This window comes from Equus przewalskii, chromosome 8 (assembly GCF_037783145.1).
Source record: "Equus przewalskii isolate Varuska chromosome 8, EquPr2, whole genome shotgun sequence".
Lineage (NCBI taxonomy): Eukaryota > Metazoa > Chordata > Mammalia > Perissodactyla > Equidae > Equus > Equus przewalskii.
In genome coordinates this window covers 57,377,319-57,389,932 of record NC_091838.1, presented here as the reverse complement: position 1 = coordinate 57,389,932, position 12,614 = coordinate 57,377,319, and positions in this window count along the sequence as shown.

The window sequence follows — 12,614 nt, the reverse complement described above, 5'->3', positions numbered from 1 at the left end:
GAGCATATCTGCTTCCTTAATAAGGCTGAACATGAAACAGTGGTCAAAATCAAATTGTGTTAAAAAATTCAGTGAAATCACCACATTGAAAGCATCTAGATGAAAATATATATTATGTCTTTATATAGTCCGCATTGTCTTCTGTATGCAGTTCACTTTTCCTCACAATAAATCATGCTATCCATGAGGTATAAAATGACACATCTAATAGGAAAAAAAATGGAATGTTTATGCTATAGGTTTATATCATACACACACACCCTCATAAACATATTTATCCAAAGTCTAAGACTACATCTTTAAAATCGTGGAAAATATATCAGGTTTTGTCAGAGTTCTCTTTACACAAAGAGTTGTCTCTTTATGCTATGCTTGAAATCTCTACTAGCTTATCATTTATATAATACAACACCGTTCTAGTTGAGTGAATACTTGTACAAATCTCTAAACAAAGATGCCAAATAGGCCAGGAACTTTCCAGTTTTATTAATGGTTATGTCCTCAGATCTAGATGAATTGCTGGTCCATGGTGGGTGCTCAAAAAAACACACTTGAATGAATACCTGAATCCATTAAGATAATAAACAGTTATTGAAAAATGGGTAATTCCTTATGAGGATAACAGTTTGCTTCTACTTTAAAAAAGTTTATTAATTCTAGTTTAATGATAAGCATGGTGAAGTATTCAGCGGGGGGATGTGTCCTAATGTCTATAACTTACTTTGAATGCATCCATAAGGTGAACTGATGGATGGATATAGGAACAAATAGTTATGGATAAAGTGCGCGTAGCAAAATATTAATTATAAAATCTAGGTGGTGTTACATGAGTCTAACTTTCTTTCAAATTTGCAGTAGGTTTGAAAATTTTCATAACAACATACTGGGGGAAAAGTGTCAAGTGATATTTCTAAAGAAATCTACTTGTACCTTCATTCTTTTTTTCTTTTGAAATCCCCAGTGACACCTATAACATGTTTATTAAGAATAAAACAATTAAGAAAGATCTAAACTTTGAGATATCTCCGTAGAATGTTTGAGTACTACATTTTCAAAGATAATTCATTATTTCCATGTATTTCAATGTTGAGATACAATATTAATGGGACAGGAATGCAGTTATTTATACAAAAGGATTTCCCCAATGACATTTACACATTTACAATCTCTATCTTTCCATTATTTCGCTGAGGTGCTTAAAAGTTGTCATAAATATGCAGTTTTGCTTATTAGTGTTGTGCCTTATTTTAATAGAACTTTTAATCATACTCCACCACTTTTTCTTGCAAGTACTACCAGTCCAGAATTATAAGAATTATACTATAAAGAATAGCAGAATCTTTTATGAAATGGACGAATGAATGAACAAATGAATGAATGAGTGACAATATCTCTCTTATAGCCCCTATGTCTTTCCTGTACCGGTCATAAACGATTTCATTTTCCTCTTGACATTTTTCTTCCACTCTTTATGCCAGACTTCTGAGGATTTCTTTCATAAATCCTCAAACCTGGACATGTACTCTTCACTCCCATCACCCTTTCCCAGGGTGGTGTTTTGCTGTATTAGAGTCATATTACAGACTTTCTATTACATATTCTCCACTCTATAAAATGTTTTGAGTTTATTGCTAACAGTTTGGCTAAAATTGGTTTATTTTATTTTGTGATAATTTATTACTTCCTTTCAGTTGCTGTTACTCATCCCTCTGACCTGTCCAACTCCTTTATGCTGCGATTCCCATGAACCAGAGAGTAGCTAAAGGACCAGTTTATCACACGACACCTTAGAAACTGGAGTTCTTCTTTTAATTCATTCTGAACTTCAGATTCAAACTTAAAACAATATTTCTTGCTCCACTATTGACATATGCTATCTAGCCCCTATTGCAAAATGTGTTTCTCTCAGCACAAACACAGCAAACAGATTTGATTCTTTCTCAATACTTTGTTTTCTGCCACATTAAGTAAATGCCATGTTCACACTGTCACAATGCCACAGTGGTGTTCTCATCCCAGCCTTATCGTCTAAACCCAGGTATTACATTGTCATCACCTGCTCTCCCAGCGGTCACTTTTGTTACAATAAACTGGAGCTGGCGATTGCGAGCTAAGTGATGACTTTAATTATGTATATCAATGAGGTGTCAGGGCTGATAATGGAACTGATTTTTTATGGTCACATGAATATATATTTTCAGAGGGTATGTATCTAAGAGAGTTTGTTTCCACACACAAAGTCAGTGATATTCCCCACCCCCCTGACCTCCTGGCCACTCTCCAATCTCAAGATTCTATTCTTTGTCTGGGACAATGTCACAGATATAGACAAATAAAATAGTCTGATGGACAATAATCATCTTATTTATCCTTCTGCAGTTATGCCCTCCAAATAGACAGACATGATCCTGAAATAGAATATAGTTCTTTACCTCTCTCTCTTCCACTGTTCCTATAACATAGTCAATCAGCACACAGGAAAATGCAGAAGGATGGGGGTGAAGTTAATTCCCTGTGCAACTAGAGCTCAGGCTGAGGGTTGTTAGGTATATAATTAGGGAAGTACTTGGGTATGAGTTTGCTTCTGTGTGTATGTGATGATTAGAGATATCCTTCCAATCTCTGGCTCATTTTATTCTGCAGCGTCACTTACAGTTCTTTTTAAAAATGTAATTTCTTGCCTCTTTTACTTTCTTCACACTGACAACATTTGCTTATCTCCTCAGACTTTTTTATTGGGCTTCTTATTCATCTTCCAGGATTCAAGTGATGTTACCTCCATCTAAAAGCTTTCTTGGAATCCTCAAATTTGGTAGATCTCTATAGCTTCTCTATATCTTAAGATACTTATCTGTATATTTTACTTAATACGATATGTTATAGTAATCTATTTGTGCATCTATATATGCAGCATGTGATACTCCAAGATTATATTTAGGCCAGGGTTATTTCATAAGGATTCCTTATTCCTTACACTTGTAACAACAGAAGCCTTGACATTTACTGAACACATAAATTTCCAGAGGCTATGCCTCATGCATTATGAATAGTATCTCATTTATTGTTCCCAACAAAATTATGAGGTAAGTAGTCTCATTATCCTCACTTAACAGGCGAGAGAGCTGAGTCATAGAAGTGTACCATTCTCCCCAAGAATATACAATAAAGAAATGTCCCCTGATTTTTTATTTCTAAAATATTTGTCACTTCAATGTATATTCAAATCTGTCTATTGCAGTGTTAGTGAACAGAGTAAGGATTTGGAAAAGAAAATGACCCACACTAGAAGAATTCAACCATCACAGAAGGAGACATATGAAAATCATTAAAATAGCATTTAAAAAGGATAATTTTAACACAAGTAAATGTCCATGAAATTTTCAGCAAAGAAATAATATTAAATCAAAGACAATGTGCTTTCCTCTGTGCAGTGTATATTAGGTACTCAATAAGTGTTTGCTAAATGATATTTCATCTCAAATAAATATATCTTACATACATTGCTGCTACAAAATTAAAAGATTTACAAAGATATAAGCTTGCTAATGGCTGTCTAACATTTTAAGTGTTCAAATATTAATCTAGAAGTATGGCAGAATATCTACACCTCCCCATCCTTAATAAAGTAGTATATTTGAAAATGTAATCTCTGTAGTATAAAAGAATTCAAATTGGAAAGCACTCAAATTATGACCTCAAGATCAAGAACTGCTTTTCAAAAATTCAGGAACTGAGAAACAATAATGTACACCCCAAATTAGACAATGTTACAAACCACTATAATCCAAATAAAATTACTTAAAATTCTTTTTTAAAGGTATGCTTTTTGGTAAGGAAGATAGGCCCTGAGCTAACGTCTGTTGCCAATCTTCCTCTTTCTTTTCACCCCAAAGCCCCAGGATATAGTTGTATATCCTAATTGTAAGTCATTCTAGTTCTTCTATGTGGAATGCTGCCACAGCATGGCTTGATGAGCAGTGTGTAAGTCTATGCCTAGGATCCGAACCTGCGAACCCCAGGCCACCGAAGAGGAACAGGCAAACTTAACCACTTGGCCACAGGGCTGACCCCTGTGTTCCAAAAATTAATGCAACTTACCATTATGGGAGAAAAATATAAAATCTAAAAGCCACCACAGGCTGTATTTGAAGCTATTTTCAAAAATTTATATTTCTGTGGGTTATGATTCCTTGAAGTTCTGATACTTCAAAACATGAAATAAGTAGTTGCGTGTGTCTTGATATCCCAAAATTAATAGTATTCTTTTAAAAAATGCCATTTTATTTCATTGGTTGACTTAGGGCTCTCTGCTAGTTATGCTCCAGTTTCTTTTTTATTGCAAATGCTAAAAATATTGTAGCAGTTTTATTTGTTGGAAAATATAATTAAAAACAAAATCTCTCATCTCAGCAAACCTCTCCACAAACATAAAAGAGAATGAAACAATTTTATTATTGAATAAGCATTAAACCCAGATTGTGATGTGTATCACAGGTAATCTGCTAAGATATTTTAAAGACAGAAATTTCACTTTTTCCATAAAGCCAAGCAGATACATCCCATTACATACACTCTCAAGATAAACAATAACTAGTCCTCAAGTAAGAGGACTTGACAGTGCCACTTGACATAACTTAGTCTACATTTACTTGGTAATTGGGGTGACGACTTGTGCCAGTGGTTTTATACAAAGAAAAGATAAACCCATGTTTATGGCAAGAGCTAGTTCTGCAAGTTGGAGGGAAGCATCCACTGAAGTTAGGCTCCTACCTTCCCACAGAAACTGGGAGGTAGGGCTGCTATCTATTCAAAGAGATTGTACCCAGGTCCTCCAGAAAGGCATTCCTGGATCTTAAAGCCGGCAAGAGTCTTAATTAGCTTTTAAAAGACTTCAAACATTTCAAAGAGATGAGAAAATTAACAAATAAAAGTTTTCTAAAGCAAATGTTCTAACAAAAGGGAAAGTGGAAGTCTAGTCCCTTATTTTCAATGAGGAGAATTGAGCTTATCATTTTTAATTTGTATTTGCCCTTAGTTTCTTTTTACACACATACCAACATGATAAAGTTAACAGAAGTACTCAGGCAATTAACCAGATGAAGCCAAATTACACAGTTAATACTGACGAAAAACTACTTGTGTCCTCAATTCACCTGATTGCTGTCATCACTTAACGAGTAGACTAGAAAAGCACATAATTTTTCAATTAAATATCTTTGTGCAAATCACAAACCACTGAAATAAACTCTTGCATGATTTTTGATGAGCATTTGGTGGAATTTTTCCAGGAATAATAAAATTAATTTGTTTTGAAATTTTGTTTGCAAAAATGTTCCGTTGATATCATTTCAGTATTGACTGTAGTATAATGATCTAATTAAAACTATCTGAGTAAGTAAATTGACCATACCAAATGCCTAGAACACCATAAATCTGAGCAGACTAGAAATGAGCCACGTTGTTGATATGGCCAATAAAATTAATCTGCACACAAAAGACAATATTTAATGAGCCATAAATTAAGTAATCATTTGAAAGGGATTTACTTTCTGTAAGGTTTATACTTCATGGTTAATTTAGCTTAATTTATTATTTTAAACCAGGTTCATTTTCATACTCATGTGTCCCTATTTGATAAAATGTCTGTAGTATGACCATGGCAATAAAAATAAAGCTATGATTTCTTCTTATAATCTTCAAATTAGCAAAGATGCTCTTAAATACTGCCACACAGTCTGCAATATTTCGGTTAGCAATAGAGATGGGCCTGTCAGTTGGTACTCAGTCAGTATGAAAAAGGCTGTTCAATTAATGCTGTCATCAGGAGATTTGAAAAAATCCCAAACACTAAACCAAATGTTTCAGTGAAGGAGGCAAAACAAGCATGCGATAGTTGAGCTATGCAATCAGGCATTCAGTAAAAGGAAGATTTAACAGTACATAACATAGATAGTTTTCAGAAGTGAATAAAACATGTCAAGGGACTTCCAGTTTCCAGTCCACGTGTAAGGAGCTTAGAAGTCACCGTTCTGTCCAAACAAGTAAAAATCTGAACAGACTGAAAAGTCAACAACTCTTCTACGATCCATAAAAGAGATGCAGAGACACGGCAAACTGCTGCCCCCAAGATTGGAGAGAGAAGTGAATACAGGGAGTCATGGCTTACCTTGCTGAGCAGAGACTCACAGCATAAACCTCTGCAGGAATCAGTGCCAAGGCAGGATAGGCTGAACTCTAATTGAAGAATTGCTGCATGCTCAGTGTGGACAACGTGGAGAGAAAACACTTCAGGACAACCCATTCATAGAGGGGTCTCCACAATTCTGTGAGATTTACCTACAGAAGCTCAACCAGGTTCTCATAATAAATATTGGGGAAAAATCCTCTCACGCTTTCCACAGAGGGGGTTGAAAAGAAGCTCATTAGAAACACACCAGAGCACTCTGATCTTCTTAACAAGGCCTGCCTGCAGAAGAAACTAGTTAACCAGAACCCAAGATGGTATTATCAGAGCCTAACTGACCCAGGAGAAGGAAAATACCAATTCCGGCCCACTCTAGCCATCCTCTCCTACCTAAGAGGGGAGAAAAAAAAGAAACACTTGTGAAATTCACAGAACAGAAGCAAAAGCTCACTAAAACACTATAACCTAATCACTGGACTATAGAACAGTTCCCCTCCCTTCATATCTCACCACCACCTTACTAAACACTTATTTATAGCAATCTCTTTTACCCAGTACATCATTTATGCCTAAGAAAAAATTTCATGGCATACCAAAAAGCAAGAACACAATTTGAAGAGATAGAGCAAGCATCAGGACCAGACAGTATCAGAACCAGACGTGGCAAGTATGTTGCAATTATCAGACTGGGAATTTAAAACACCTATGTTTAATATGCTAAGGCCTCTAACGGATAAAGTAGATAGCATGCAAGAACAGATGGGCAATGAAAGAAGAGAGATGGAAATCCTAAGAAAGAACCAAAAAGATATACTAGAGATAAAAAACAGAGAGAAGGAGAACGTTGTAGGTCAGAATCTCCAATCTACATGGAGAAAGAGAAAGCACTGAAGAAGGAATAAGTGAGATAAAATTAAAACATTTATTTTTCTTATTCTTTTTTTCTTTTTGGCGGGGAAAGATGCGCCTTGAGCTTAAATCTCTTGCCAATCTTCCTCTTTTCTTTTTCTTTTCTCCCCAAAACAACAGTGCATAGTTGTATATCCTAGTTGTAAATCCTTCCAGTTCTTCTATGTGAGCTGCTGCCACAGCATGGCAGCTGACAGATGGGTGGTGTGCTTCCATACCCAGGAAGTGAACCTGGGCTGCCAAAGTGGTGAGAGTGCCTAACTTTAACCACTAGGCCATCAGGACTGGCTCTATTTTTCTTATTCTTAATTGATATAACAAATAACAGTTTGTTCAAAATAATAATACCAACAATTATTATTAGATTGTTGCATGGATTAGATTATATATGTTTATATATATGTTATATGTATATATATATATATAAGCTTATGTATGCTTATTATGAGTAAAATGAATGATAGTATGATACAAGGGAAAGAAGAGAGGAACTAGTATTATTGTGTTATTATAAGATACATTACCTATGAAGTGGTGTAGTGTTATTTCAAAGTGGTCTTGGATTAATGGTAAGTATATATTACAAATTCTAGAACAACCACTAAGAAAGTGGTTATGCTGAGAAAGGAAAGACAATGGAATAATATAAAATGCTCAATTAAAGCCACAAAAGGCAAAAAAAGATTGGAAGACAAAAATAGGAACAATGAACAAGGCCAACAAATGGAAAACAGAAAAATATGGTAAATATTAATCCAACTATATCAATAATCACTTTAAACATCAAGGGCCTAAATGCACCAATTAAAAGACAGACATTACCAGAGCAGATCAAAAAACACTACACTACTATATGCTGTCTACAAGAAATACATTTTAAATATAGAGACACATATAGATCAAAAGCAGATGATGGAGAAAAACATACTATGCTAACACTAATCAAAAGAAAGCAGGACTAACTATATTAATTTCATACAGAGAAGATTTCAAAGTAGGGAAAGTTACCAGGGACAAAGAAGGGCATTGTATAGTGATACAGGGGTCAATTCCCCAAGAAGACATAACAATCCTCAATATGTATGCACTCAACAACAGGATGTCAAACTACATGAGGCCAAAATTGATGGAAATGTAAGGAGAAAGACACGAACCCACTGTCACAGTTGGAGACCTCTATCAGAAATGGACAGATCCAGCAGACAGAAAATCAGTAAGGACATAGCTAAACCCAACGACACCATCAATCAACTGGATATAATTGACATCTATGGACTACTTTATCCAACAACAGCAGAATATATATTCTTCTCAAGCACACAGGGAACATTTCATGGTCCACAAAACACATTTTAACAAATTTAAAAGAATAGAAATCATACAATGTCTGCTTTCAGATCACAATGGAATTAAGCTAGAAATTAATAGCAGAAAGATAACTAGAAGAAAATCCCCAAATACATGGAGATTAAATAACACACTTCTAAATAAGACTTGAATCAAAGAGGAAATCTCAACAGAAATTTAAAAATATTTTGAAGTAAATAAAAATGAAAATAATGTATCAAAATTTGCCGAGTGTGGCAAAAGTGACACTTGGGGGAAATTTATAGCAATGAATGCACATATTAGAAAGGAAGAAAGATCTAAAATCAATAATCTAAGTTTCTACCTTAGAAAATTTAGGAAAAAAAAGAAAATTAAATCCAAAATAAGTGGGAGAAAAGAAAAAATAGGAATTAGAGCAGAAATCAATAAAACTGAAAACAGGAAATCAACAGAGAAAATCATTAAAATCAAAAGCTGGTTCTTTAAAAAGATCATTAAAATCAACAAGCCTCTAGCAAGGCTTGCTAAGAAAAAAGAGATGACACAAATTACTAATATCAGAAATGAAAGAAGAGATATCACAACTCTATGCCCACAGATTTGATAAACTAGATGAAATGGAGCAATTTGTTGAAAGATACAATTTGCTAAAACTCACATAAGAAGGAATAGACAATCTGAATAGGCTTATATTTATTAAAGAAATTGAATCAATAATTGACAACTTTCCAAAACAGAAAACACCAGGCCCACATGGGTTCATTAGGGAATTCTACCTAATATTTAAGAAGAAATTATACCAAACCTCTACAATTTCTTTCAGAGGATAGAAGTACAAGGAATACTTCTTAACTCAGTCTATGGAGCCAGTATTACCCTAACATCAAAACCAGGCAGAGACATTAAAAGAAAAGAAAACTACAGACCAATGTCTTTCAAGAACATAGATGCAAAAATCCTCAGCAAAATATTGGAAATCGAACCCAACAATGTATAAAAAGAATGATACACTATGACCAATGAGATTTATCCCAGGTTCAACATTCAAAAATCAATTAGTGTAATCCATTGCATCAACAAGCTAAAGAAGAAAAATCGCATGATCATATCAATAGCTGCAAAAAAAGCATTTGACAAAATCCAACATCCATTCATGATAAAAACTCTCAGTAAACTAGGAATAGAGAGGAGCTTCCTCAATCTGATAAAGACTATCTATGACAAACCCTACAACTAGCAGCATACTTAATGGTGAGAGACTCAAAGCTGTCCCACTAAGATCAGGAAGAAGGCAAAGATATTCTCTCTCGCGACTCCTTTTCAACATTGTGCTTGAAATTCTACCTGATGAATTAAAACAAACAAACAAAAAAGGGAAATAAAACCTATACAGATTGAGAAAGAAGAAATAAAACTGTCTTTGTTGCAGAGAACATGATTGTCCACGTAGAAAATCTGAAAGAAAAAAATATTCCTGGAATTAATAAGAAATTACAGAAAGCTTGCAAATGTAAGGCTAACGTGCAAAAGTCAACTACTTTTCTATGTGCCAGCAATGAACAAGTGGAACTTGTTATTAACACAATACCATTTACATTAGCACTCTAAAAATGAAATGCTTAAGTATAAGTTTAACAAACATTTACAATATCTATCCGAGGAAAACTACAAAATTCTAATAAACGAATCCAAAGAACTAAATAAATGGAGAGAGATTGCAAGTTCATTGATAGGAACACTCAATATCACGAAGATGTCAGTTCTTCCCAATTTGATCTATAGATTCAATGCAATCCTAATCAAAAATCCACCAAGACATTATGTGGATTTTGACAAACTGATCCTAAAATTTATATGGAGAGGCAAAATACCCAGAATAGACAACACAATATTGAAGGAGAAGAACAAAGTTGGAGGACTGACACTACCTGATGTCAATACTTACTATTAAGCTACAATGATCAAGATAATGTAATATTAGTGAAAGAATAGACAAATAGATCAATTGACCAGAATAGAGAACCCAGAATTAGAATCACATAAATACAGCCAACTGATCTTTGACAAAGGACCAAAGGCAAAACAATGGAACAAAGATTTTCTTTTCAATAATGGTGCTGGAACCACTGAACATCACATGTGAGAAAAAAAAAAGAATCTAGATAAAGACCTTAAATCCTTCATAAAAGTTAACTTAAAAATGGCTCATAGATCTAACATAAAATGCAAAACTATAAAATTCCTAGAAGACAATAAAGGAGAAAACCTAGGTGATCTTGGGTACGGCAATGACTTTTAAGATACAACCCAAAGGCATGATTTACGACAGAAATAATTGACAAGATGGAATTCATTAAAATTAAAAACTTCTACTCTGTGAAAGATAAGGTCAAAAAAGTCACAGACTAGAATAAAATATTTTCTAAAGACACATCTGATAAAGGACTATTCTCCAAAACAAAGAACACTTAAAACTCAACAATAAGGAGAGAAACAAACCAATTTAAAAAATGGGTCAAAGACCTTAACAGACACTAAAGAAGATATAGAGATTGTAAATAAGTATGTGAAAGATGCTCCACATCCTATAATATCAGAGAAATGCAAATTAAAACAACAATATGATACTACTACATACCTATTAGATTGGCCAATATCCAGAACACTGACAACATCAAATGCTGGTGGGAATGAGTAGCAACAGGAACTCTTATTCACTGCTGGTGGGAATGCAAAATGCTATAGACACTTTGCAAGACACTTTGGTGGTTTTTTAACCAAACTAAACCTGCTCTGCCATGTGATCTAGCAATCGCGCTCCTTGGCATTTACCCAAAGGAGCTGAAAATTTATATCCACACAAAAACCTGCACACAAATGTTTATAGCAGTTGTACTCATAATGGTGAAAACTTATAAGCAACCAAAATGTCTTTCAGTAGGTGATTGGATAAATAAAATGTGGAACATCCAGACAACGGAATATTATTAAACATTAGAAAGAAATGAGGTATCAATCCATTAAAAGACATGGAGCAAACTTAAGTGTGTATTATTAAGTGAAAGAAGCCAACCTGAAAAAGCAACATACTATATTGTTCCAACTATATGACATTCTGGAAAAGGCAAAACTATGGAGACAGTAAAAATTCAGTCATTGCCAGGGGTTGAGAGTGGTGGGAGGGATGAATAAGAGGAGCATAGGGGACACACAGGGCAATAAAAATATTCTGTGTGATAGTATAATGATGGGTAAATGGCACTATGCCTTTATCCAAACCCATGTAATGTACAACACCAAGAGTGAACCATAATATAAACTAGAAACTTTGGATGATTATGATGTGTCAGTGTAGTGTCATCAATTGTAACAAATGTACCACTCTGGTAGGGGATGTTGATAATTGGGGAGGCTCTAAATGTATGGAAATCTCTGTACTTTGTTCTTGATTTTTCTGTGAACCTAAAACTGCTCTAAATAAATAATCTTAAAAATATAAAATAAAGCGTATCAAAGGTAGAATTTAAGAGTCCTGGATAAATGGAAACATGGTGAGTTTTCTAATATAACACAGTCATAGAAACATGGATTCAGTAATTCTAAGGATGAAGAAGTGAAGATGAGGCTCAGATTTTCATGGAGAGAAAGCCATTTTAGGGGCAACTACAAGGATTCAGCTTAAGGGTAGTGTTCAAGTGAATCCAAAATTGTATTCAAGTGAATGCAAATGAATGCAAATCCAAGTTAGGAATCCAAAGACAAAGCTGAGCTGTTAAACCACTGACTAAACGAGCTGCTTACCCTCTGTCTGCTCCTTGTCTGTGTTTGAAATTGTACCAGAGGTGAGGGGCAAGGCTATATCTTAGATAAGCGTGAAAAGGTTCCTGTTTATATTAAGGTCAGAATAATGCACATAAAAACAGAAAGCAAATTTGCAGAGATTTATGTATGATATTAATAGAATAATTTATTTAAAGGTACAGCAGAGAGAGTGTATAGTTACAGTATCTCTTAAGTATTGCAATATTCAAATTATGTGTCAGAGTTTTCTCATGTGAAATAAAAACACGTATATCCCATGTATTTATAAATTAGTTGATAAATTGTATTACATGAACTTTTTTCTTCCCAGTGAGAAGAGAGTTGGGCCAGAGTAGGTAGGTTTGATTTCTGCTTCTGCTACTTATAAATA